Source organism: Hemicordylus capensis, chromosome 3 (assembly GCF_027244095.1).
Source record: "Hemicordylus capensis ecotype Gifberg chromosome 3, rHemCap1.1.pri, whole genome shotgun sequence".
Taxonomy (NCBI): domain Eukaryota; kingdom Metazoa; phylum Chordata; class Lepidosauria; order Squamata; family Cordylidae; genus Hemicordylus; species Hemicordylus capensis.
Window position 1 is genome coordinate 257,676,727 of NC_069659.1, and position 26,851 is coordinate 257,703,577.

Below are 26,851 nucleotides of genomic sequence, written 5' to 3' on the forward strand. Positions count from 1 at the left end.
TATGGCCACTGAATATCACAGTACATTTAGCAACCTGCAAGCAAGGTAAACATGGAACGAGTCTTTGTAGGACCCAACAGGGGCCCAATCCAGCCCTTGAGCAGCCCAACATACCAGGTGTTGCCTTGTTGGACACCCCCCATTGGGGATGCCCCCCCTCCCAACATATTAGACCCAGAGGTACCAACCCAGAAGTATATGGAATTCAGGCCTGTGTCTGATTTCATTTTATATTAAGAGTTCAATTAAATGCCTGAACTTGAGGTGAACATGATGCCCAGATCTCATGACTGCTTGGTAAATGATTTGTAAAGGCAGGGGTAATCTAGCATTGTTTATCAGTGTTTGTGGAACTCACAAGAGACACAATGGGTCAGGCTTAATGACCAGTTTCACACTGCTGAAATTAACCTGCTGTCCAGTAATCCCCTTACCTCACTGACAGGATGCTTTTGCCTTAGTCAAATGTGTTGATTAATCCGCCTCACACATGTACCCCTTTTTGATGTTACTTTAAATATTCTTTTGTTATAATTACACACTAGATAGAGGTACACAAGAAGTAATTTAATTACTGTCTCACACAAATAGAATTAACTCTTTCACTAACTCCTGACTTTTAACATTCTTGGGACAAGGCAGGAGAAGATGTAGATTTGTTTTGGGGAATGACAATAGAACAATACTCTGCTAACAAGAGAGACCCTGTTTACCCTGGACTGACCAAATAACCTGAGCTAATTTTGATAATTAAAAGACAATATTCAGAGGATAGCAGGAATAGACGCCTTTTGTGATCCAGAAGACTCAAATGAACATCAAAGGATGGAACCACTATAAGAAGGAGTCTCTGGACATGGCAGATTAGCAGTCTTGTGCCTACAAGCAATCTTGTGCCTACAAGCAAGGTCTGCTCATGAGTAATCCAAGAGTTTGCTGCCCAAGCCGCGGGGCTAGAGGCAGGAACTCTTTCCATGGGAGAAGGGACTGTCTGTTTGTGACTTCTGCTGCGCAGTAAGAAGTCAAGACTTCCCCAGCCATGGTACCTTCACTCTCTGCCTCGCTCTGAGCAAACTGTCTGCTTGACCAGCCTGCCTGACCACCAGAAGCTAGACCACCACTCCCAAATTGCTGTTCCCAGCTACAGCCTCTCTCCTTCAGCTGAAAGATCCACCGTTCTCAAGCCTCTGATCCTGGTAATATGCTGCCTTCACAAGCCTTGGATCCCTCTTCCCTCCTTCCTACTAATCACTGCTACCCCCCTTCCTAAGCCCCCCCTTCCTCCTCCTTCTTTCTTTGCTTCTCTCTAAATGTTTCATTTAGGATTTGTTAGATTATTAGATATCTGTAATAACTGATTGCACACACATATGTAAGTTAGGCACATTACACTACACCTTGAATCGGAAACATGTTTTTAATGTGGATTGTTTTATCCTGATGAGCAACTTTTTATAATAACGCCCATTGAACTTTCTGAGTGTCTCTCTCTCTATCTCTGTTTGCACGCCCAGATCCTACATGGTCACCATCTCCAAGAACCAATTCAGTTTGTGTAGGATGTGACTTTCCCTCTTTCCCTCTGAGCATGTACAGAGTGCAAAACCAGGTATAGTTCACAACAGCCTTGGGCAGATTCCTCCTACATGGAAGCTATCTTTCCTTTATAGAAGAGCACCCAGAGAGTTTGAGTGGGCATCTGACCATGAGTGATCAGATGAGTGGGCATTTGACCATTCCTGATGCAGCATCTGTTTGGTCAGCACCTGAGAAACAGTCAAGGCAGATCCACAGGTTCAAGTCCTTTGTTTAATTTGGGGGAAAACAGAGCCCAAGGAAGAAGAGGGAAAGATGGCAGGCAATAGCCATGAGATAACACACTTTGAGGCACTGTGGGACACAAGCCTTGATTCCCAGGAATGGAAAGAAAATAGGGGGAATCCTTGTGTACTCCTGAAAAACAATTAAAGCATTTGAGCAGTTGTCCATCTCCTGTGGCTATGTTGACATGATCCTCATGAACAACCGCAATCCGTTTGATATAGAACTCCCTACCTGGGATAGTGGTGAGCTTGACAACATCATTGTCTAGTTTTGGAGTGATTTTATCTTTTGTTGCATAGGGGTCTAAGCTAGATTAGCAACACAGCGCTGAGATAGGAGTCCTGAAACCTGTTAGCCTCAATAGTATTTTTTGCGGGGGCAGGGTGGAGTTCAGATGAAAGTAACATGGAGGTAAAGGCAATGACATCTTGTCATTGGCCACCTTCACACATAACAGTAAACCGGAGGCAAACATGCCAGAGGTTAAAAATCGTGGTAGTCCAAATGCAGAAAACCATGGTTCTATCAGTGAACTGCGGGTCAGTTTTATCCCCCAAACCTGAATTGTCACATTAGATCTGAAGTGAGTTTCACCATGGAGACTTCAGGTTTGAAGGAAGCATCATGTCGTCTGCATTCCACCGCCATGTTCTAACCGGGGTTGAGGGTATGGAGTCCCTCCCCTCTCCTAATGAATTGGCTGCCATGGCTGTCCATGCCATGTGAACAGACAGTGCCTCCCCCTTTGCATTCTTCCAGACTGCATATCAGATCGTCTGGGAGTGTGCGAGTTGGGGGGGGAATGGGGGGAACCTGCAGGTCTGTTGGAACCACGTTTTGCGTGTGAAGGCAGCCATTGACACATACTACATTTGTGATGAAAATGTCTAATGCAGTATCACTGTCTGTATCAGTTGGGGTGACTTAAACATCAGGTTCCTATCAGAACATTTTCCCCAGTATGTTTATCTTCTCAAAAAGATAGGTGTCTGTAAGTTGCACTCTATTATATGGAAGCTTTCACCCCTAATCTGGTTGTGTTTATTTAGAGACAGGGCCATTTGATGGTCACATTATGTGATGACAAACAGATGCTCAACATGAACTCACTCAGTTTCTGCTTTCCACTGCATGTTGCAGTGATTGCATTTCTTCCATTGTTGAATTTGAGTGGAGCTTATGTATTGCCCCATGTAGAGGTTATGAGCTCCATATGTCTTCTTTTGGGATGTGACACCGTATAGAGTAAGTGTGGACACACTCACACATTTGCATTTTGCCAAGTGTAATATGCAAGAATACTGTAGTAATGGCAGTGGAAAGTTACTCTTCTCTTCATTATTGCTCCATATATCTCATAGGTTTGAGTTCTACATCAAAAGTTTGTTTGGAAGCTACAGGAACCCTGGTTTGCACCCTCAATAAATCTCTCAGATTCCCTGTGTATGACAGCTGGTACTCTGAAGTTCTAAACAATTACTTCTGTACTAAGATTTTGTGTCCTTTCATCCCCCCCACCCCTTTTGTTGCCTGTCACTCTTCAGTTTCCTTGGTTCTGCTTTCTACTCCTGGGCGACTGGCTGTAATTCCAGCAACTCAGCTTGCCTTCTGCTTGGTTAGCTCCCATGCCTGAGGCGGCCATTTAAATTAAATTCTCCTCTTATGCTGCAACTGATGCTGAACACACCTCTTCTGGTCCTGTGGTTGACTGCTGTGTTTAAATTTAAAGTAACTTTTAATCCCATATCTTGTTCCAGAAATTTCCCTCTCCAGGCAAGAACACAGAGAGGATATTCTGTTTGATGCCTACAGGGGGAAAAGAGGCCACAGTATGCTGACCTAAAAAGACCTTCTTCCCCCAGCTTTGGTTAGAGGGGAAAGAAAAAGCCGTCACAGTATCCTGCTAAGAATGGGAGCAAACTTCCAAGCAGTTTTGAATGCTCTTGATAATTATCGGCTTTAAAAGCTGTAAAATTGTTTTGGGGTAGGATGTTGCTGTTAACTTACAGGCACAGGGTGTCTTCACAAATTGTAATTTTAGGTGTACACCTGCAATTTTTGGAAATGTGTATCTAAATGTAAACATGAATGAGACAACAAGCACAGATTTGGAAATGGGTGCCTTGTACAGGTGCACACGTTAAAGAGCCAAGATTAGCTGCAGTCCTGTTGAGAAAACTCCAGTTTGCTGCCAGGTATTGTTTGGAATGGCCCTTTAAGTGTGAAGGGAATGAAATGAACTTTGGATATTTCAAGAATGAATGAGAAATCTGTTAACGAATGGGAGCTATCAAATCATTCTATAATGCTCTTAAAAGAGGAAAGAAGTTGCCTATAGATGTGTGTTGTCTCAAGGGAGAGATAGTATCAAATCTACAGATTTAATGTAGGCCTGGGCTTTAATATCTATCTATCTATCTATCTATCTATCTATCTATCTATCTATCTATCTATCTATCTATCTATCTTTATAGCATGCTCTTCCTCCAAGGAGCCCAGAATGGCATACATTGTTCTATATATCCTCACAACAACTCTGTTAGGTGGGTTAGGCTGAGAGATAAGTGACTGCCCCAGAATCACTCAATGAAGCGATCCTCACAATTGCTCCAGGAGGCTACCCCCTTCTGCAGAGAGGAAGCCTGAAAGCACTTACCTCCCCACAGACGATTGCTGCTTCCTCCCTGGGTGGCTGGATCGGCTGCCCACGTGATTACCGGCTGTATCACGGAGCTGGTTGGAGATGTGGGGATCAGGGGCCACCTGGCCCCCCAAAGTCCCAGAATGCCCAGCGTTAATGCATGGGGCATCCTGAGGAGCCCCCCAATGCTGGGAGGCTTGTTGTAGCTTCCCAGTCAGGGGTCTCCACATGAGTTGCCATGCCGCGGAGCTGCGCTGTGGTGACTCACAATCAGGGAAACAGGGTTAGCAGAGTGCTAGCTCCACTAACCTCATTTAAGGGGAGGGGGAATTAGGAGGGCTAGCAGCTGCACATGACTGCGCAAAACTGGGCTGGGCTCCCTTAACCTGGTTTTGCACAGTCATGAGAATAGTCTCTGTGAGTTTCATGACTGAATGAGATTTGAATTCGTGTCTACCCAGTCCTAGTCCAACACTCTAACCACTATAGGACAGGGTTAGAATTGTCTCTCAGCAATAGATTGAATTCTTCTTACACATCTGACCCCCAAAAGGGAAATAGGCATACATTAAAATCTATGTAATCAAAGGGAAATCAAAGGGAACAATAATTAAGTATGCAACTAAAATAACTCCCAGTTGATGTTTGTACTATTCATTGTGACTAGAACTGTATCGAAGGTTTTTGCCTTTGATTCTGAAACCGTGAAGTTGCTTGTTGGTTCTCACTGATTTGTAGTTTACAAGACAATATTCATGATTTAAGTCATTCTGGGGTGTTACAACTTGCTCTAGATTTTTATTTTTATTTTATTAAGGTGACCTCTTTATGCCAGATGGCTCATGCCACTTATTTAATTTATTTATTTGCTTTTATAATGTATTATGGCAATTAAAATTCATTTCCTGCCAACATAATATAGGTGGAACTAGGTTGAAAAGTGTTTGGTTTACTAAAGTTTCTTTTCTCTCTCTCTCTTTCCCTATTCTGTGCTCATAAATTATTTCTTAACAGTGATTATAAGTTTGTTTATATAGTTTATTTTGCATAATGCCTCTTCCTGATACATACCTAATAAGAAAATAAAACAAATTGGTTGCATATTTTGGGTTAAAAAGGTAGGGGGTTCATTAAAGTTATAAATTATGAATTAAACTAATATAGGATAATATGTGTGTGATATATGGTCGATGTGTGTGAGCTATCACTCTCCAGTTTTCTCCTAATATTCTATAGTTATTAGAAACATTGGGCTATATAAATCTTTAGCCTTCTACCACAACTCCACATTGCTTTAGAATAAATAACTTGCAGAGAACCTTAATGCAACAACCAAAATCCATCAGCAATTACAAATTACAATCAATAAAACAAATATCACACTGAGACAATAATCCTTCTCTTCTCACTATGAAAGAACCTTCAGGCTACAGAGAAGGAAACTGATATAGCAATATAAATATCTACGACATCAATTTATTCCGATGGAAAATTCTAAATGTCACTGCTTAATGCTGTGCAAGGGATTTCACATCCAAGTGATTATTAACAACAATAAACTTACCTTTTTACAACACTTTTTATGAGAGGACTTGAAGGCGCATTCCGCACAGTTCTGCTTCTCCATGTGCACAAAGATGGATGTGATGCAGTCATCCTAAATGTGTGCCAGGACAAACTAGTGTGCCATGCGGGAATGGCTAGAGTGCAGCAATAAACAATGAGCAAGTTTCCTAATGGATATAGATAAAAACCAGACTGTATTACCCAGAGAATTCCTGGACAGTGTTTTCAGTAGTCAACAAGCAAGTATTCTTAAGCCCAATTCAGACATTATGCTGTATGAGTGTACATATGTCTGTACATTCATGCATGTGTTTGTGTGAATGATTGTACCTGTATTCATTTTAAAAGTGAACCTGGACACAAACCCTTCAAATGCATGGTACAGATAGGAAGTGCACTTCTGTGCCTGTTTCCCTCCTAACAGGTGAATGACTGTACCCGTGTACAAATCTGCACCTGTGTACACTGTACTCAGGTTGTACAAGTGTTGATCATAATGAGGCTGTTCTCATGACTGGGCTAATGAAGCCAAGCCTGGTCTTGCCCATGTGTGAGAACTGCCGGGATCATGCCTGATCCCGGAGGTTCCTCAACAGCAAACTCACAAAGCCAGCCACCCTCTTAAATGGGGTTACGGGAGCTAGAGCTCCCTTAGCCCCGTTTCTATTAATCATCTGCTTACAGGCAGGGCAGGGAGACTTCGGGGCTCCTGGCTGGCATTGGGGGAATCCCCATAATGCACCATGCACTCGCATGGTGCATTATGGGAGTTCCGAGGGGCAGGGCAACGCATCTCGGCCCCCTGACCCTCCGTGCTGCCAGATAAGGCAACTGAATGTCTGGGAGCACGATCTCCATGCCCAGACCAGTGACAATCACCATCTGTGGGGAGGTAAGCTTTTCGATGCATCCTCCCCACTCTCCGTCAAGCCCTTGCTCTGAGATCGTGAGGAAGGGCTCAATGTGTGAATGGGCCTTTACTTCCACCTAATTTCTTGTTTCCTCTCCCACCTAATGCTTACACACCTTGTCCTTACACACCTTGTCCTTACACACCTTGTCCCAGTGCTATGATTTAAAGGTGTGATGCTGTCCTTGGCTGACCCGATGTGCAGTTTTACGTGTCCATAATGCTGCACTTCAGGGCTGATGCACCCTTCAAGGCAGTGTTGGGGCTGCAAAAAACAAGCGGTTGCATAAGCAGCACTTCCATAGGCTTCCACATTGTCCGAGATGGGGGAACCTGCTTGTGTACCTGTTTTGCACAGCTCCAGTGTTGCCGTTGAAGGGCACAGCAGCCCCACAGTGCAACATTACAGACACATAACACTGTGGAATCATGACAGCCCTTGAAGTTTGCCTGCAAGATAAAGATAAGCTCACTCCCAATTGTACTTTCACCAATGGAGCTCAAAGATATACTACAAATGGAGATACGAAGATACAGCAGAACCCATGCCAGGATCATATGTGGGTGATATTGAGGTGTGTGGCGATGGGCAAGCAAAACCTCTTTATCCTTCTCTTGGATGGGACTCTCAGTAGAAGGAAGGGCCAGTGTACCCACTACCATCGCTCCTCTGGTTACTTGAGTAGCAGGCAAGGGTAAGGAGCAGCTTACAGTTACTCTGGTTACTGATGTAGTAGTTAGAGGAACAGAGACCCCGAGGAATGAGATTCAGGATACTCTTAACACATGCAGGATTTAATGTACTGGCTCTTTCTCTGTATATAGCAACAAAAAGATTGCCATCCTTCCTTCTAGAACTTCTCTTGCCCTCAGCCCTCAGATGAATGAGCCTGTGAAATACTGGCCTGGATCAAGGAAGAGATTGTTCACAAACATCACATGTGGTGGTGTGATTTGTATCTATAGAAATATGTATATCTTACCATCTTGTGCCAGGGCACCTGGAGAGAGGGAGAGAGAACTTGAAATGCTGGAACAGCAGGCACAGAAATAAGGGAAGGGTGACTAGATGGCATGGAGGAATTGGTCGGGATAACAATAAGGAGGATGGGGGGCAAAGGTTCTAGGCATCTGCAAAGATGCTCCTTCCAGTCACCACTGTGGACAGTGAGAGGAGGATGCAGGGCGAAGCAAAAGTGCCAGGCAGCTGGAGGAGAACATGTTCACCAGCTTACTCAGCACTTTGGGATGCCCTGTTCTTTGCCTTCTCCTGCTGCCATTGTGGACAGAGAGACCAGGGGGAGGCCAGGATGTCATGCTCTCCAGCTGCTCAGCAGTTTGGCTCCTCCCACCACCTCTGTGCCACAGGGACCACTGCACACAGTTTGCACGTGTAATGTCTCAGGTTCAATCCCTGGCATCTCCAAGTAGGGCTGGGAAATACCTTTGCCTATAAAGAGTGGCTGCCACTCAGTGTAGACAAAATTTAGCTAGATGGAGCAGTGGAAGCTAGTAAGGCAGCTTCCTATGAAAATTAGAAAAGAGCAAACGTGCCGGATGGCCACCATACACTTCTGTCACTGTAGCAATCGGGCCCCTCCCTTACCCTAAAGAGTGAACTGGAAGGGAACCCTGTCCTGTCTGTCAGGCAGTGACCTTTAGGGATCAGCCACTCAACACACGGTGGCCATGACTTAGAGGGCCTGGCGGCAGGAAGTGAGGGGTCCTTTGTTCTTTGTCCTCAGTTGGAGCCGGGCAGGGGAAGCAACAGGTTGGCTGGCCAAGCCATGGCAGCAACCAGAAACTCTGCAGGGACCTGGTCTCTACCATGGTTTTGATAAGTTCAGGGAAGAAGCCAGGGCTTGGCTTCGGAGAAGGGTTTAGCCAGGGACCGTGTGTTAGGTAGCTGGTGTCAGATTTCTTTATTTTAGTGCTTTGCATATCCTTACAACTGGTCAATTGTGTTTTATCTGTAACGTAAGTATGTTGTACCTGTGCCCTTTTTATCCATCCAGGGCACTGCAAAAAGTCTCTGTAACCTTTAAAGGTGCTTCTAAAGGTTCCTTACAACTGGGGGTGCTTTTTGAATTATCCTTGCAACTGGGTAACCAAGATTTTAAAGTGTACCACTCCAACTATCAACTGGAGTGCTTTTTTGGTATTATTCTTGAAAGTACTGAGTGTTTCTTTTTTTAAAAATCTGTAACTGAAGCTGAGAGAGAGCAAGCCTCCGACAGAATCAGTCTGTTGTCTTTTGAATAAAGTTTTCTCTGTTTGTTCTTTGTAATTTCACCAGTCTGAGTAGATTCTTTTTACTCAGGAAAAAGGGGTTTTACTCTGGTGCAGACCCACCTCAAGGTTAATTGTTCAGCAGTCTACCAAATGTCCTCACCATCACGTGCAGGCTGCATGTGGGAGGTTTTTGTATTTTCCCATTTGGGTAAATGAGGAGGCATTCACCCAAATCCGGGGTGGGTGGGTGGGTGGGATGGGCAAACTCTGTAATAATTTGGGTGTGGTGGCAGTGATTACCAGAAGGACAGTCCTTGTTGAGCAAACATGGAGGGAATGAACTAGCAATTTTCTTTTCCCCATGTGGACTTGCTCTGAGACAAAGGCTGGGCTTAAACCCACCATTCACCAAGTCCCCATTCGTTACAGTCACCCACTGTTCATCTCTTAGCCAGGAAGAGAGAAACGTTGTGGGCATCTGGAAAGTGTGGTGTCTAGTTGTCCATAATTTCCTTCTCACCCTCATCCTCCATTTTCTATAGTGAGAGGAGAAGGAGGAAGCATGGAAATTACTGGTTAGAAGAGGAGGGGGTGGGATTTTCCCTTTGTTACTGCTGCACAGTCAGGCATCAGCATCAGACCTTTCCCAGATGGGTAGGTCCTGGGGGGGAAAGTCTTTAGGAACAGTTTTGGGCTCGGGTTCAAGTTCAGTTTGACTAACTGATTACAAAGACCGCCTTGTACATTTTTCTCCTGTCCACTCCTGTCGCTCTGTAGTTAGTTCTGTTAAGTGGAGAGTCTAGCGGAAAGTTTAGTTTCTAGTCCTGCCTCTCCCACCATTTTTAAAGTCTTTGTCATGGTTGTTCCTTGTCACAAGGTGAGTTTGGTGGTCAATTCAACATTTTCCCATAGCATGGACTGATTGCTTGAAACAACATATCTTGTTTCCCATATATGTGTGTCCTTTCCCATTGTATTAATGGGACATTCATGGGGCTATTCCCTGTCTTCACACAAGACATGGAATATGAAGAAGGAGGGGAGCCATGCAGGAGGGGAGCCATGTGACACTGGCTGCCTCCATCCCCACCCAACTCATGTGTTCATCCTAACCTATGAAAAAGCCTATGCACACAAAAAGTGTACATATATAGAATATGGATGTGAGGTAAGGGACCCTTTCTATTCAAGTAACCCCAGCCATGTGTATAGGGCACACAGCGGGGAGATCTTGCATACACAGACATGATCCTTTCCTCTCTGTGTTCAGCATAAATGTGTGAAGAGTCTAGGGGTGTGCAAACAGGTTTGAATCCAAACTGGTTTGATATCAAACTGGTTCGATTTGAAGGTTCAGGATCAAGCAAAACCACCCCCGGTTCATCTCGACCCTGGACCAAATACCCACTCCCCAGTTTGGAGGTTCATTGAGTGTTTTTTTTAAACATAAATGTTTCTTTTTAACTTACCCCCTTCTAGGGGTTGTCCAAGGTGGGGTGGGGGTCCACAGAGGTTCTCTATCCCCCTCTGGCCTTCTCTCCTTCAAAAACAGCCCTGTTCAGCCATTTTTATGGCAACTAGGGATAGATTGGGGATTCTGTTGGTGTACCATCCACCCCGCTGCCCAACTGACTCCCTAACTGAGCTGACAGAGCTGTCTCAGAGTTGGTGTTGGAGTCACCCAGACTTTTGGTTCTGGGTGACTTCAATATCCATTGTGAGGCTGACTTGTCTTGTGCGACTCAGGAGTTCATAGCAGCCATGACAACTATGGGCCTATCCCAATTAGTTTCAGGACCAACTCATGTTGCTGGCCACACACTTGATTTTTTCTTTTGTTTGGATCAGGGTGGTGGGTGGGGGATGCTGTGGTCTCCCCATTGTCTTGGATGGACCACTACCTGGTTAAGGTTGGTTTCTCAGCCACAACCCAGCCCTGCAGAGGTGGAGGACCTATTAAGATGGTCCACCCGAGAAGACTGTTGGACCCAGTAGGATTCCAAAAAGCCTTGGAGGGTTTTGATGTTGGTCCTGCCAGCGACTCTGTCGATGCCCTGGTGGGAACCTGGAATAGGGAGGGCAGTAGACACGATCACTCCTAAGCGTCCCTTCCAATCTGCTTTAAAAGTGGCCGCTTGGTATACAGAGGTGTTACAGGGTCTGAAGCAGCAAGGTTGGTGACTGGAGTGCAAGTGGAGGAGAACTCGGCTTGAATGTGACAGGACACAGCATAGAGCCTGTTTGAAGGTTTATGCAGAGGCGGTGCGTGCAGCAAAAAAACAATTCTGGTCTGCGTGCATTGCTTCTGCGGGTTCGCGTCTGGCAGAGCTGTCCCGGATTGTGAGGAGTTTGATTCAGGCTCCTTCCAATTCAAACCAATCCCCTGGGACTTTGTTCTGCTGTGATGCTTTCAATGGGTTCTTTGCGGACAAACTCTCCTGTATTCAGGCCGACTTGGACTCCACAGTTTCTGCAGAGTCTATTAAAGTGGTGTCCAGCAATCCCTCTTGCAGTATTAGATTGGATCAGTTTCAATCTGTAATGCCTGATGACGTGGACAAGCTGCTTGGGGCGGTGCAGCCTACCAATTGTTCTCTGGATCCTTGCCAAACTTGGCTGCTTTTATCTGGCAGGGAGATTGTTGGGGATGGCTTAGTTAATATCATTAACTCATCGCTGAGGGAGGGTAGGATGCCTCCTTGTTTGAAGGAGGCAATTTTTAGACCACTTCTTAAGAAGCCTTCCCTAGATCCCTCAGTGATGGACAGTTATAGGCCAGTCTCCAATCTCCCATGGTTGGGTAAGGTGATTGAGAAAGTGGTGGCTAACCAGCTCCAGGTGGTTTGGGAGGAAACCGATTATCTAGACCCTTTAGAATGGGCTATGGGGTTGAGTCGGTCTTGGTCGGCCTGATGGATGACCTTTACCGGGGAATCGACAGAGGGAGTGTGACTCTGTTGGTTCTTTTGAATCTCTTGGTGGAGTTCGATACCATCGACCATGGTATCCTTCTGGATCGTCTGGGGGAATTGAGGATAGGAGGCACTACTTTGCAGTGGTTCCACTGCTATCTCTCAGGCAGATCCCAGATGGTGGAGTTTGGTGACAGTTCCTATTTAAAATGGGAGCTATTATATGGAGTCCCTGAGGGCTACAGTTTGTCACCAATGCTTTTTAATATTTACATGAAACCACTGGGTGAGGTCATCAGGAGATTTGGTGCAGGATTTTATCAGTATGCTGATGACACCCAAATCTATTTCTCCTCCTCCTCCTCCTCCTCCTCCTCCTCCTCCTCCTCCTCCTCCTCATCATCATCATCATCAGGAAATGGCATTCACTCCCTAAATGCCTGCCTACGGGCAGTAATGGGCTGGATGAGGGATAACAAATTGAAGCTGAATCCAAGCAAGACGGAGGTGCTCATTGTGGGGGATCGGAATTTAAGGGATGAGTTAGATCTTCCTGTACTGGATGAGGTTACACTCCCCCAGAAGGCACAGGTACGCAGGTTGGGAGTGCTCTTGGATCCAGGCCTCACCATGGTATCTCAGGTGGAGGCTATGGCCAGGGGCGCTTTCTATCAGCTTCGGCTGATTCAACAACTGCGTCCATTCCTTGAAGAGAATGATCTCAAAACAGTGGTGCATCAGCTGGCAACCTCCAGGCTTGACTACTGCAATGCGCTCTACGTGGGGCTGCCTTTGTACGTAGTTCGGAAACTCCAGTTAGTTCAAAATGCGGCAGCCAGATTGGTCTCTGGGGTAACCTGGAGAGACCATATTATGCTTGTCTTAAAACAGCTGCACTGGCAGCCAATATGTTTCCGGGCAAAATACAAAGTGCTGGTTATTACCTTGAAAGCCCTGAACGGCTTGGGTCCAGGTTACCTTAGAGAGTGCCTTCTTCAGTATGATCCCCATCGCTCATTGAGGTCATCTGGAGAGGTCCCTCTCCAGTTGCCACCAGTACATCTGGTGGCGACTCGGAACCGGGCCTTTTCTGAAGCTGCTCCTGGTCTATGTAATGCACTCCCGGCAGATATCCGCAGTTTAGGCTCGCTGTCGGCCTTTAAGAGAGCCCTAAAAACCTATTTATTTTGGCCTGGCCTTCCAAGGCTTATAAAGTGTTATTGTTTTTAAAAGTATTTTAATTGGTTTTAAATAGTTTTAATCATTTTTGAATAGTTTTTATATTGTTTTAGCATTGTTTTAATTGTGGGTTTTATGTCTTTTTAAAAGTTATTGTACACTGCCCAGAGCCTCTGGATGGGGCAGTTTATAAATGTTAATAATAATAATAATAATAATAATAATAATAATAATAATAATAATAATAATTTTTTGGCCCATTTGGGTCATTTGTGGCCATTTTGGACGCTTCTGCGCCTGCGCAATGGGCCTCTGCATGTTCTGAGTGGAAAACATGGTCAAATGTGGCCATTTTTGAAGGAGGGAAGGCCAGCAGGGAGAGGGGGAACCTCCGCGCAGCTCCCGCTCACCACCTCAGAGAATCCCTGGAGGGGGTACGTTTTTAAAAAATGTTAATTTTCCCCCTGTTCACGAACCCCCCCGAATGGACTGGGGGGGGGAGGTTCAAGGGGGTGCTGGACCAAACTGGCCTAGTTTGGTTTGGGTCCAATTCAAACTCAAACCGGACCAGCCGGTTTCGTGCACACCCCTAGAAGAGCCCTCCTATGACCTCCTGTTGTGGCCTCAATGTGACTTCCTAATGGTTCTGTTCCATGTCCTTTCCTCTTATTGTAAAAAGCTCATTTCCTTTATACATTATATTTCATGTATTTGTTTGAATGAGCCTTAAGAGTTGTTCTTAGCAGACTGTATTTCTTCTGGTGGATTCAAACCCTTCTCTGTAGGGACCACTAGGTAGTATAGATTGACTATTATTATTTATTTACACAGTCAGACAGGTGTTATTGACTGGTTTCTTTTATACAGACATCGAGTCCTTCCCAAGGACCTGGGATGCCAGAATTTTATTGTCAGTGTTGTTGCTGTTATAGATATCGTCGCAGAATATAGGCTGTTCCCTGTAAAGCTGCTTTTTGTAATTGGCTGACAATTATTATTATTATTGTTATTGTTATTGTTATTAATTCGATTTCTATACCGCCCTTCCAAATATGGCTCAGGGCACTTTACACAGAGAAATAATACATAAATAAGATGGATCCCTGTCCCCAAAGGGCTCACAATCTAAAAAGAAACGTAAGACAGACACCAGCAGCAGTCACTGGGGGTGGAGAGGGCCAGTTACTCTCCCCCTGCTAAATAAAGAGAATCACCACATTAAAAGGTGCCTCTTTGCCAAGTTAGCAGGACTAGACTCCTGCTGGGCGAAGGTACTGCAGTGCCTTTGAGACTTCTGGGTATTATTGAATTGTGGTAGCATAGGGTGTCATGTAGTTCCATCGTTGCCATGTGAGGGTTGGTTCTTTCTGTATCTGGCTAATAGAGGGGTGTCACTAGTGTGCAGTGCTGTGATTAGTGAATATAATGCTGTGAGAGTGTCCGTTACTGTTGCTACATGATTTGGCGGAGGGACTGGGACAAATCATCTCCTTCCCCCGACAAGCAATCAACTGTTGCTGTGACTGTGGACCATGCTCCCCGTTGATCCATGCTGCACCATGCAGTGCAGAGCTCCGGAGGATCCTACAATGCACCACACAGCATAATAGGCACCTGTCTCTGTGTCTGCCGGAGCTGAACAGAGCCCGGGTTAAGGGACTGCTTGCTCCCTTAACCTCGGCTAAGAGCCAGGCTCTGGAGTGGGGTTAGGCTGGGTGGGAGCACCCGGATCTGCATGGATCCCAGCACTCCACACGAGCAGCCTAGCCTCTATGTCTTGTTCTCAATGACGATATTTTGCTGTTAACCTTGCAGCTGGCAGTGCATAGGATTGCAACCGCATTATGTTGGCTTCAGCAGCCACCCAGTGTAGCTGGCCAATTGGATTGGACTGCCCAAGTCACATCCATATCTCACTGGAGCCAAGGACAAAACTACTGATTTTAGTGGTGGGTTGCACCTTTTGTGCTGAATTATGGTTTTCGAATCAGAATGCAGCTATATTAGTCTGAAGTCAAAGCAGTAGACCCAGGGCTGGCCCTTAGAGTTTTTGGCGCCCTAGGCAAAACATGACTTTGGTGGGCCGCCTCAGCTGAGAAGTGTGGCGTATGCCCAGCAGCCAGGAGCAGTGCATGTGCACACAGGGGCAAGCTCTTTGCCTGCCCCACTGCAGCCCTCAAGCCCTGCCACTTACTTGGGACAATGTCTTATTGAACTCTGTGGGACTTCTTTTCAAGGAAACACAGATAGGATTGGTCTGCAGGGCTGCAAACCTGAACATACATACTAGTGCCCAGAAAGTCCCAAATAAACATATGTGATCAAGATATTAAAGTGAATAAAGCCAAGGATTTCAAATGGGGCTGTGGATTGGCAGATGGGTTGAACGTGGTTTGTGAGTGGAGTGTCACACTGATGCCCTTTCAGTGAAGCAAGAAGTGAAGTTTCTTTCTAATGCAGCTAATCTTCTATTAATTGTATCCAGTTCAAGAACAAGTCAGCTATTTCTGTCTCTGGGGATCCATCCAACAGCGCTTCTTGGGCTGTTGACATGCAGAAATACTTTCCATTGTAAATACTTCTCATTGTATTCAGTGTTTTTCTGCTCCCCACAGGCACACTATCGTCATATCACACTGTTTCCAAACAATTGAGCAATAAATCCACTTTTTAATGTTTATAATTTATATTTACTATATTTCCTTCAAGGTGCCCAGAGTGGTGGACATGGTTATGTTTATCCTCACAGCAACCCTATGGGGTAGGTCAGGCCAAGAGATAAGCCTAGAGTCACCCAGTGAGTTTCCTGGCTGAAGAGGGATTTGAACTCGGGTCTCCCCAGTTCTAGTCCAACACTCTAACCGATAAGTTAAGAGGCCTCAGCAAATTAGAAGGAGTAGGAGACAAGAAGACTGTTGGAGATGAGGCACCAGCAAAGCATCAACTCTTAGCACCAGCCACCCCATTGACCTCTTGGGGCATTAGGGATAGAGATAAGCCGTAAGGGAATCCCCCCTCTGACCATGCTTTCTCTACTCTGATTCCCTTTTGTTAGACTGATAGTCTCAGGTTTCATTTTCTAACCTGGAGAGACAGAGTTGCTTCTTCTCCCTTCCCCCTCTTCCTCTATGTAGCTAGCAATGAGGCATGTAGGTCTTAATCTATCTCCCTGATGGATTCCTAAATAAACTACTTTATTTGGAACCTTAACTCCATGTCTCCAGACAATATGAATTAGCAGTAGTCCCTTAAGGACAAAAGAACATAAGAACCGCCCTGCTGGATCAGGCCCAAGGCCCATTTAGTCCGGCATCCTGTTTCACACAGTGGCCCACAAGATGCCGCTGGAAGCCACAGGCAGAAGTTGAGGGCATGCCCTCCTTCCTGCTGTTACTCCCCTGCAACTGGTACTCAGAGGCATCCTTCCTTTGAAGCTGGAAGTGGCCAATAGCCCTCCAACTAGTAGCCATTGGAAGTTATCCAAACCCCTCTTAAAGCCATCCAGGTTGTTGGCTATCACCACATCTTGTGGCAGAGAATTCCACAAGCTGATTATGCGTTGTGTGGAAAAGTACTTCCGCTTGTTGATCCTAGATTTCCTGGCAATCAATTTCATGGGATGACCCCTGGTTCTAGTGTTATGTGAGAGGGAGAAGAATTTCTCTCTATTCACTTTCTCCACACCATGCATGATTTTATAGACCTCTATCATGTCTCCCCACAGTCATATATTTTCTAAACTAAATAGCCCCAGGTGTTGTAGCCTTGCCTCTTAAGAAAGGTGCTCTAGGCCCCTAATCATCTTGATTGCCCTCTTCTGCACCTTTTCCAGTTCTACAATGCCCTTTTTTAGATGTGGTGACCAGAATTGTACACAGTACTCCAGGTGTGGCCACACCATAGTATTGTATAAGGGCATTATAATATTAGCACTTTTATTTTCAGTCCCCTTCCTAATGATCCCTAGCATGGAATTGGCCTTTTTTCACAGCTGCTGCACATTGAGTCAACACTTTCAATGAGCTGTCCACCATGACCCCAAGATCCTTCTCCTGGTCTGTAACCGACAGCTCAGATCCCATCAACCTATACTTGAAGTTGCTGTTTTTTGTCCAATGTACATCACTTTACACTTGCCAACACTGACCCACATTTGCCATTTTGTTGCCCACTCCCCCAGTTTGGAGAGATCCTTTTGGAGCTCCTCACAATCCATTTTGGATTTCACTTCCCAAAAGAGTTTTGTATCAGCTGCAAATTTGGGCACCTCGTTGCTTACTCCTACTTCTAGATCATTTATGAATAAATTAATAAGCACTGGTCCCAGTACAGATCCTTGGAGGACACCACTTCTTACTTCCCTGCATTGTGAAAACTCCCCATTTATCCCTACCCTCTGTTTCCTGTCTTTCAACCAGTTAGCAATCCACACATGTACTTGTCCCCTTATTCATTCATTCATTCATCCATGACTGATACGTTTTCTGAGGAGTCTTTGATAAGGAACTTTGTCAAAAGCTTTTGGAAGTCCAAGTATACTATGTCAACTGGATCACCTTGATCCACACACTTACTGACACTCTCAAAGAACTCCAAATGGTTGGTGAGGCAAGATTTACCTTTCCAGAAGCCATGCTGGTTCTCTCCCTGCAGGGCTTGTTGTTCTATATGCTTTACAGTTTTATCCTTGAGGATGCTTTCCATCAATTTTCCTGGAACAGACGTTAAGCTAACAGGTCTGTTATTTTCAAGATTGCCCCTGGATCCCTTTTTGAAAATTGGTGTTACATTTGCTGCTTTCCAGTCCTCCAGTACAGAGCCTGATTGCAGGGATAAGTTATATATTTTAGCAAGGAAGTCGGCAATTTCATATTTGAGTTCTTTGAAGACTCTTGGATGGATGCCATTCGTCCCTGGTGATTTGCTAGTTTTCATTTTTTCCAGTTTAGAACATCATCTCTTGTCACTTCTATCTGACTCAGTTCTTTAGCCTTCATCCCTTAAAAGCCTGGTTCAGGAACAGGTATATGCTTACCTCCCTTACCTGTGCATTTCCACTGTAGCTGGGGCAGATAAAGAAATCTACACTCCTGAGCATTCTGACAAAGATATCAATAAATTTGTGGATTTGAGAGCAATACCAACCAGCACATTCAGTCCTTCACAGTTCCACCATCCACACTGCCCACAAAGAAGCCTAGTTTAACACCAACCCCCGGCACACTTAGTAAGTGTGCTTACTACTTACACTTACACTTACTTAGTCAGTAAGCTCTATTCAGATTCCAAGTAAATATGGTTAGTTTTGCACTGTGCAGCAGAACCATGTACAGTAGCTTTTTGCACAGGGAAAGAGCTCCTGAAGATGCTGCTTGTGTGTTTGGCAGTCATAGCTTTTTCAGTACAGTCTGGGAAAATAGTTTGGGTTTCCTAAGAGATCCTGTGCTTTTTTGTGGTCAGGACAAAAGAGGACTTTGTCCTCGGCAGTTGCAGTGAGAACCTCTTGCAGAACCAGGAGCAGAAAGAAGGTAGTTGGGATCAGGCAGGAGCAGGAGGCAGCCCCTTTCTCTTCCCATTCCCTGAACCCCATACTTGATCTAGAGCGCTCTCTGTCTCTGTCTCTCTCTCACTCTCTCTCTGGATGAATTCACATGTAACATGCAACTGGAGGTTGACAAACCTGCAGTTTCAATTTCAAACCATTGATTGCATCACAGATGTTCATCCAACCGCGGTTTGGCAGCCTCCGGTTTCAGGGCAGGATGGACCCTTCCTCCTGCTGATCTGCTGAGGCTGCATCCCAGAAAGCTCCATACCTACTGCAATCAGCCACAAAAGAAGGGGGTGTGCCGAGCACGATTGTGCCTTGTTGGAATGGTCCGCCTGCCCTTGGCGTGGAAAGGGCATTTAAATCCCTTTAAATGCCAAGTCATGCCAATGCTTCCTCTGACAATGATTGCTCCGCCACCCTCAGCCCCGCCAAAAAATAATAATAATAAAAAGTCCTGCACAAGCACAATTCCAGGGGCTGGCATGGGGGTGGGGGTATTGAATTGGCACTATTTCCCTGTTATTCAGGAAAGGGAAGGGAACATGATGACTTCCTAGGAAGGGATATGTATTAGAGGGAGGGCAATGGATCCTTGGCGGGGGGGGGCCTGTTCTGCTGTGACCTAGGATGCTTTTATGATGGCTCACCCCAGCAAAGCAATCCATGCAGATCAAACCACCCCTGCTCCCCTGGCAGCTTGCAGCCAGTGGGCTACTCCTCGCATGAGAGGGACAGTCTACTGAGGAGAACTATTGGGGTAAACACCCTTGATCTTCCATTAGACTGCACGCTCATGAGTTGAGCAACCTCAACAAAGAGGGTCCTGTTTGCATGAGTTGTAAGGGGGTGTCCCCATGGCCTCACTCTCTCATGAGTTGGCAGTCCGCTTGGGATTAGCATCCATCATCTTCACAGATGTTGAGTTGCTCCTTTCACTGGGGCAATGCTAATCCTGCTGCCCAACCCTTCTCATGAGTAAGCAAGCATGCAATGGGCATGATCTGATTCCTGGGTGGGTCTGTGCCACCATCTTTATGACTGAGGTTTCAAAAACCTTGCAGTTATGATTGAGGTTCCAAAAACCTCACAGAACTGCAGCTATAGCACTATCTGTGTTCGGCCATAATGTTTCAGCAGCCTACCCTCTGGTCTCAGCAGTGAACCTTACTACAAACCGAAGGTTCAAACTGGAGTTTGGCGAGGCAAACCTCAGGTCGCTTCCTCTGCGAAACTGTGTTGCACACATTCAGATGTAATGGAGTTCCAACCTCTGCCCCGTTAAACTCTCATTTTGTGTTATGTCTGAATTTGCCCCCTCTCTCTCCTGCCCCCTCACAAACATCCCATTTCTCACCACTGAACTTTACTGTCCTCCATAGCTCATTCTTGGGATGATATCTTGTGGATGGGCTGGCACTGAGTAGTATTCAGTCTTTAATTCTCAAGAAGGCTAGTTATATTTTCACTCCAAATAGATAATTTTCTTTACAAACCCTGCCCCCTATATTTGGCAGAGAGTTCAGCTATATGCTGGGTGTGGTGGGGGGCAGGAGGATATTCTGCTCTACCAAGTGAATGCTAAATAAGACCTTTTGGGTTCCTGAAAGTAATGTGAACTAGGCACATATGGCATTTAAATAACTAAATAGCTAACTTTATTAAACTTTTAAAATGGGCAAATCTGCATGCAAAGGAACTTCCTGAAAGTCTGTTTTATTCCCAGTTCTCATCATAAATGCAGTCTGTTGTAATACTGTAATGTCTCCGTAATAGCATCAAACTCTCTAATTACTGGTCTCAAGTTTCCTTTGCAAATTCCACACCAAAGAACTCATCAGCCAACACCTCTCTCCATCCTGACTGGTGAAATGTGGGACATAGGTAGTTCATCCAGTCTTATGCAGGAATTTTTGACTAACCAGGAGAAAGATCTTGGGGTCGTGCTGGACAGCTCATTGAAAGTGTCGACTGAGTGCACAGGAGCTGTGAAAAAGGCCAGTCCCATGCTAGGAATCATTAGGAAGGGGATTGAAAATAAAAATGCTAAGATGATAATGCCCTTATACAAATCTATGGTGTGGCTACATTTGGAGTACTGTGTGCAGTTCTGGTATCTTAAGAACCGTATCTTAAGAAGGACATTGTAGAACTGGAAAAGGTAAAGAAGAGGGCAACCAAGATGATCAGGGGCCTAGAGCACCCTCCTTATGAGGCAAGGCTACAGCATTTGGGGCTTTTTAGATTAGAAAAGAGGCCACTACGGGGAGACATGATAGAGATGTATAAGATCATGCATGAAGTAGAGAGAGTGGACAGAGAGAAATTTTTCTCCCTGTCCGACAACACTAGAACCAGGGGTCATCCCATGAAACTGAAGGCCAGGAAATTTAGGACCAATAAAAGGAAGTACTTTTCACACAGCACGTTATTAATCTATGAAATTGTCTGCCATGGGATGTGGTGATGGCCATTAGTTTGGATGACTTTAAAATGGGTGTAGACAAATTTACAGAGGACAGGTCGGTCAGTGACTACTCGTATGGTGGCTATAGGCCACCTCCAGTCTCAGAGGCAAGATGCAGGAGAGCAACAGTAAAAGAGGGGGCATGCCCTCACCACTTGCCTGTGGGCTTTTCAATGGCATCTGGTGGGCCACTTTGGGAAACAGGATGCTGAACTACATGGGTCTCAGACCTGATCCAGCAGGGCTATTCTTATGTTCTTATGAACCAAGAGGACAAACATTCTGGGTGACATACAGTGCAGCGTACTGGGAGATGGGGGCTGCTGCATGTAGACTAAGCCATGCATCTTCATTCCTGTGCTGCTAACCATTTTTCTTCCTTGATTTTCTAAGTCTCACTGTGGAAGGTCTAACATTAGCTAGTGGAGGTTGTGATTTCTTCCCTAGTTCTTCTGAGCCCTCTTTAATGATTATATGAAAAAGACAAGGAGAAGGAATCCAATTACCTCCCATCTCAGTCAGGAGCTGTTCATTTATTCATTTGTTGAGTATAGAACTACTGTAGTTGACCAAGCTCTTATTTTTCATGTAGCTCTTTTGCTTCCCTGAGTTCTAGAGGAGTTCTAGAGGAATTCCAGGGTTTGATACAAACTTATATGGTCATAAATCTTTCTTTTTCTCAACTATCTTGGGGTGTGGTTTGAAATCTTCTGAACTAGTCTGATTAAAGTCAATAATCTCTCACAGGAGGACCAAAGTATAAAAAACCATATACTACTGAAATTGCTTTCCTCTGTTTTCAATCATCAGCAATAAATAAACATATGAATAATAAATTCTTTTTGGCTATGTGGGTGGAACAGCATTTATCTTATGTAATGTGCTAAGTGCCATAATGCATTCCGATTCAAGGCCTTTAAATGAGTAGCTCACAGATTGCTCAAATTCACTCAGAAAATGATGTATTCAGAAGATTTTCTTGACAGCAGGCAGCTAAGGACAGTTCCAGACATGTGGAACAAAAGCTTTTAAGCACGGGAGTAATTATTTTTCTTCTAGGTAAGAAAACATCCCAGCTTTCTTCTTAACATGCTTTATTTGAATGCCAGTAAAAATGTAACACAAAAAGGGAGGGAAAACTCATGGAGAGCACAAAAAGGAGCAATTGAAATACTGTTAAATAATTTTCTCTCCATGGCATGCTCTGCTGTTCAATGGAGAGCAGATCACTGTGGGTTCTCCTCCCTCTTTCTTTCTTTCTTTCTTTCTTTCTTTCTTTCTTTCTTGTGATTATACACTCACAATTTGGAGGTGTGCTGTGAATGGAAAACACAGGGTATATTTCCACAGTATTATGTATGGAGTTTTCTATGCATACTACCAGGTTATGCTACAACATTGGCATTGTGCAGCAGACCACTAACTAGAGTGGTAATTGTCCATGGAGTGGCCATTTCATATTTTCTTCCACAAACACACTCTTTGCTCCTTTACTTCTATGCATTTTTCTTGTGGTGTTCCCACATTCAAACTCTGCATCTTTATAAAAACTGTTTTTTATTTGTTGCAGAAAGTGACAGAACAGTGATGAGTAAGTGACAATGAACTCAGCTGAAAACCAGCATGTTCCATTTTTAGTATGCTGGGTCCTCCCCCCCCCCACCCGCCTGTTTGACCTAATTCACATTCTGTGTACTTAACTGCAGGCCTTTATTTTGGACACCCTGATTCAAGTAGTCTCTGCATTAAAAAAAAAGTGTTGACATTTCTACAGTGATGACACAACAATTATCAATTATCCTTATTCATGACTCATGACCTCTTGGCTCAGCCTTTTAACTCCCTTGCTCCCAAATTCTATAGCTTTTGCATTTAAGCCCCCAGCTCCCACTGCAGGAAGGTCAAGAGACAATTGCAATGAATGAACATAGTTTCCTTTTGTCATGGGGAATAGTAAGGTATATGCTGACAAAGCATACGGTAAATATATCTTGATTTGACCACAGTTTTTACTAGCCGCTTATGAGCAGAAATCAAAGTGGAGATAATATAGCAAGCATGTGCTCGAACTGAGATTCGTGCACAGGTTCGGTGCTGAACCTGTTTGGGTGAGGGTCAAACTGGTTCGGCACTCATCTGAGGTGCTGCTAGGGAGGTAGCAGTGAGTGGCAACTTTAAAAGGGAGTACAGCAGGTCCCTATCTCCATGCAGCTTCCTGCTATGATGGCTCTTCCTGCAACAGCTCGCACATGGCAGTAGCATGCACATGGCCTCCATGCATGTGTGGAGGCCATATGTGCGCCACCGTGTGTGGGGAAGCTGCATGGAGACCTGCTGCACTCCCTTTCAAAGGTACTGCTCATCAATCTCTTTCCTCGCCAGCACCTCAGAGTTCTGAACCAGTTCAGTACTGTGCATCAGCCACGGTTCGTGCACATCCCTATAATGTAGTGCTGCTCTTGCTGAGACCCATCAAAAGTGTCTTACCCACAAAGCTCCTGAAATTCAAGATTCAATGAATACAGGCCAGTGCATGTTGCAATCACATTTAACTTGTAAGTCAAAGTTTATCATTAATCTTGAATGATAGGAGGAATGGAGACTTAATTATTTGTAAGGTCAGCTGCTTGACACATGCAAAATGAAAAGTGCAGTCCTCTTGAGCTTCTGCTTTTCTGCAGCATGTTGCTATATCTGAGAATAGAATAGAATCTGAGAATAGAATCCATGCATCTCATCCATGAAGAAATCTGTGGCTATAAATACAAATGGGAACTTGCCCTTTCAGAAATAACGCGTATGGATATATGAAGCTGTTTTATACAGAGTCAGACTCTTGGTCCATCTAGCTCAATATTATCTACACTAACTGGAAGCAATTCTCCAGGGTTTCAGAAAGGAGTCCTTCTGAGATCTACCTAGAGATTGAACTTGGTACATTTTGCATTCATGCTCTACTGCTGAGCCACTCACCTCTCTCCTATGCCTAATTGGGTATATTAGGCTTCTATCTCCAATGCATCAATCCCATGTTGATGTGGCTTCCATTTCTGATTGAAATCAATCTAATTAATAAGGTTTATCAGTAACAACTAGGGATGTGCATGGAACTGGCTGGCCTGGTTCAGTTCAAGTCCGGACTAGACTCGAACCTGACTGGACCAGTTCGGTCCAGTACCCATAGAACATCCCCTGGTTTGGTTCGGTCTGAGTGTGTGTGTGTGGCAATGTGTTGTTTTTTTAAAAAATTTTTACCTCCTGCCCCTTCGGGGGGCTTCCTCTAGGCCGCGGGGGTGTCTGTGTCTGCAAAGGTTCCCCCTCCCCCCACTGGCCTCATTTATCACTGCCGCGGCCCATTTTAAGCCCTTTTTTGGCCCGTATGGGCCTTGGTAAGTTGGCGTCGTGGCCATGTTGCCCGCTGCCACACATGCATAAATGGCATGGCATGGCCCAGGGCCTCACAGAGGCCATTTGTGCATGCACAGTAGCCATTTTTTAATTTTTTAAAAAAGAGTTCTGAAAGGAAAGCTGCTGGTGTTTTTCACATCAATGCACATCCTAAAAATATATGGAAGAATTGGTGTGTGTGTAGATAGATAGATAGATAGATAGATAGATAGATAGATAGATAGATAGACTCTCTAAGTGTTAGCACTCTAAAAAGTACCTTTCCAGTAATGGGCAGGTGGCAAGGGAAGTGAACTATTTCTGGGGAACGCTTGCCCCATTCACTCTTCCGGCTGCCACTCCCACAAACCCTGTTCAGATTTTCACTATCTGGGTTCATTGTACCCTGGTACAGAGGGGATGGGAGCATGCTGGCTAGCAGTTGCATCTGTGCTGATGCACCCTGTATCCATACGTGCCACAGGAGCAAATACTGTAATTGGGATGAGTTTCCCCCCAGGTATCTTTGTCATTACAGACAAATGCTGTAGTTGGGAAGATCAGAGGGACTGGATGCAGAGCATACTGGAGTGGGGGAGCAGAGTACTTCCATCTCCTCTGTAAATGCAGACTAAATTGCACCAGAGTAGTGCTATTGATATTAAGTAGTCCTTTAGAGCAATTCCTAAGTTATAGTATGGAGTGACAGAGTGGGGAGCAAAGAGGGGAAAGGAAAAATGCCTCACTGGGCATGGGAGGAGGGCAGAAGGAGAAGCTCCCCATGGGGGAAAGAAGAAGGAAAAGCACACCATCAGGGGCAAGAAACAAGATGGAGACTACATCTCCTAGGTTGCTTGGCAATGCTCGTCCACATTACTTAAAGATGCCATGGAGAAGAAGAGGTGGTAGGCCGGAGCCTCTCTTATGTCTTATAACTGTTGTTTGCTGCCATACTCTTCCTGGTGATGGCTTACATTGGGCCTACTGCAGCTTTAGCAAACAATGACAGCCACAGCCAGAAACCTGATTGTTTTAGTATGTTAATTGTATGCAAACTGCTTTGAGAGGCCAGCCTGGAAAGGTAGTATACAAATACAAGTGATTGGAAATGAAATGAATGACTTAGTCTGGAAGTCTGCCACTGTACCCAGATAACGAATGCCTAAATTCACATAATTTTCAGGAGGACAACCTGGAGAAGAAATTCCAGGGTTTGTTCACCATTCCCTTGCTGTGAGTTCTCACGAGCAGCCAAGCCCAGGCTTAGGCAGCCGAGCCTGAACTTCACTGCCCGTGGGAACTGTACAGATACCAGTGACAATATGGCTCCAAAACCATCTCTGAAGCCTGGCTCTTAGCTGGGGTTAAGGGTGAAAATGCACCCTTAATCTGGCTCCTGGGGTTGTGTCAGCGGAAGCTGCTTACAGCTTGCTTGCAGCTCGTGCTGACACAGAGACATGTGCCTAGAGTGCCTGTTCCCTGGAGCACTGTGGGATACTGGAGGCCAGGATAACGAGTCCTGGCTTCTGAGCAATCCTCAGAGCAATCTTATGCACAGAGCAGCACTGATCATGTGGGAAGAGGGCCAGTGATGCTCTTACGCCTGGACTTTGAAGCCAAATTCCAATGCCTCCACACCACCTGAGGGCTCCCAAATCCTCTTTAGACTGTCCCAGGTGGTGTGGTCGCTGCTGGGCTGCATTGCGCTAGGTAGCCATGTGTGATTATGACCTGTGCCAGAGGCTTTAGAGACAGAGGGGGAAGAAAAATGTGGGATGGGAATATGTTAAATTGCATGTTGAAATGTTTCTGCTACTGCATATTTCCATAAATATACCCCACATGTCAAAAATACTGTGTTTGTCATGGTGTGTGTGTGTGGGGGGGGGCAATGCTTAACTTGCAGTGGGAGTGGGGCCTCCAGCAGCAGAGGACCTAAAGGCCTTGGTGGGGGACGGGACTCCATAGGCCTTTAGGTCCAGGCTCCAACATTACCAAAGTGCACATCTGGGGAGTGCACTCCATGCTCCCACCAGCCTAAGAATGTTCATCTGTTGCAAAGTTTGCAAAGCCTTCCCTCCGCCTGCCCACCCGCCTGGTAAGTCATGAGAATTGCCTCAGTATTTCCTTTTAGAGTTAGGAGCTCTTTACAAAAAAAGATATAAAGCCCCCAATTGTTTATGCC

The 26,851-nt window shown here is 45.1% G+C and overlaps 1 long non-coding RNA gene across 2 annotated transcripts in view; it reads right to left on the bottom strand.

Moving 5' to 3' along the window:
* The window catches only part of LOC128352484 (uncharacterized), a 115,063-nt gene that overhangs the window by 34,180 nt on the left and 54,032 nt on the right, over positions 1-26,851 (bottom strand). Inside the window, exon 3 of one of the 2 annotated variants that reach the window (XR_008320440.1) lies at positions 22,240-22,595. The exons of the other annotated variant lie outside the window; for it this stretch is intronic. This is a non-coding gene — a long non-coding RNA (uncharacterized LOC128352484). Of the gene's footprint in view, positions 1-22,239; positions 22,596-26,851 lie in introns of those variants that run through there. 2 annotated transcript variants of the gene reach the window in all.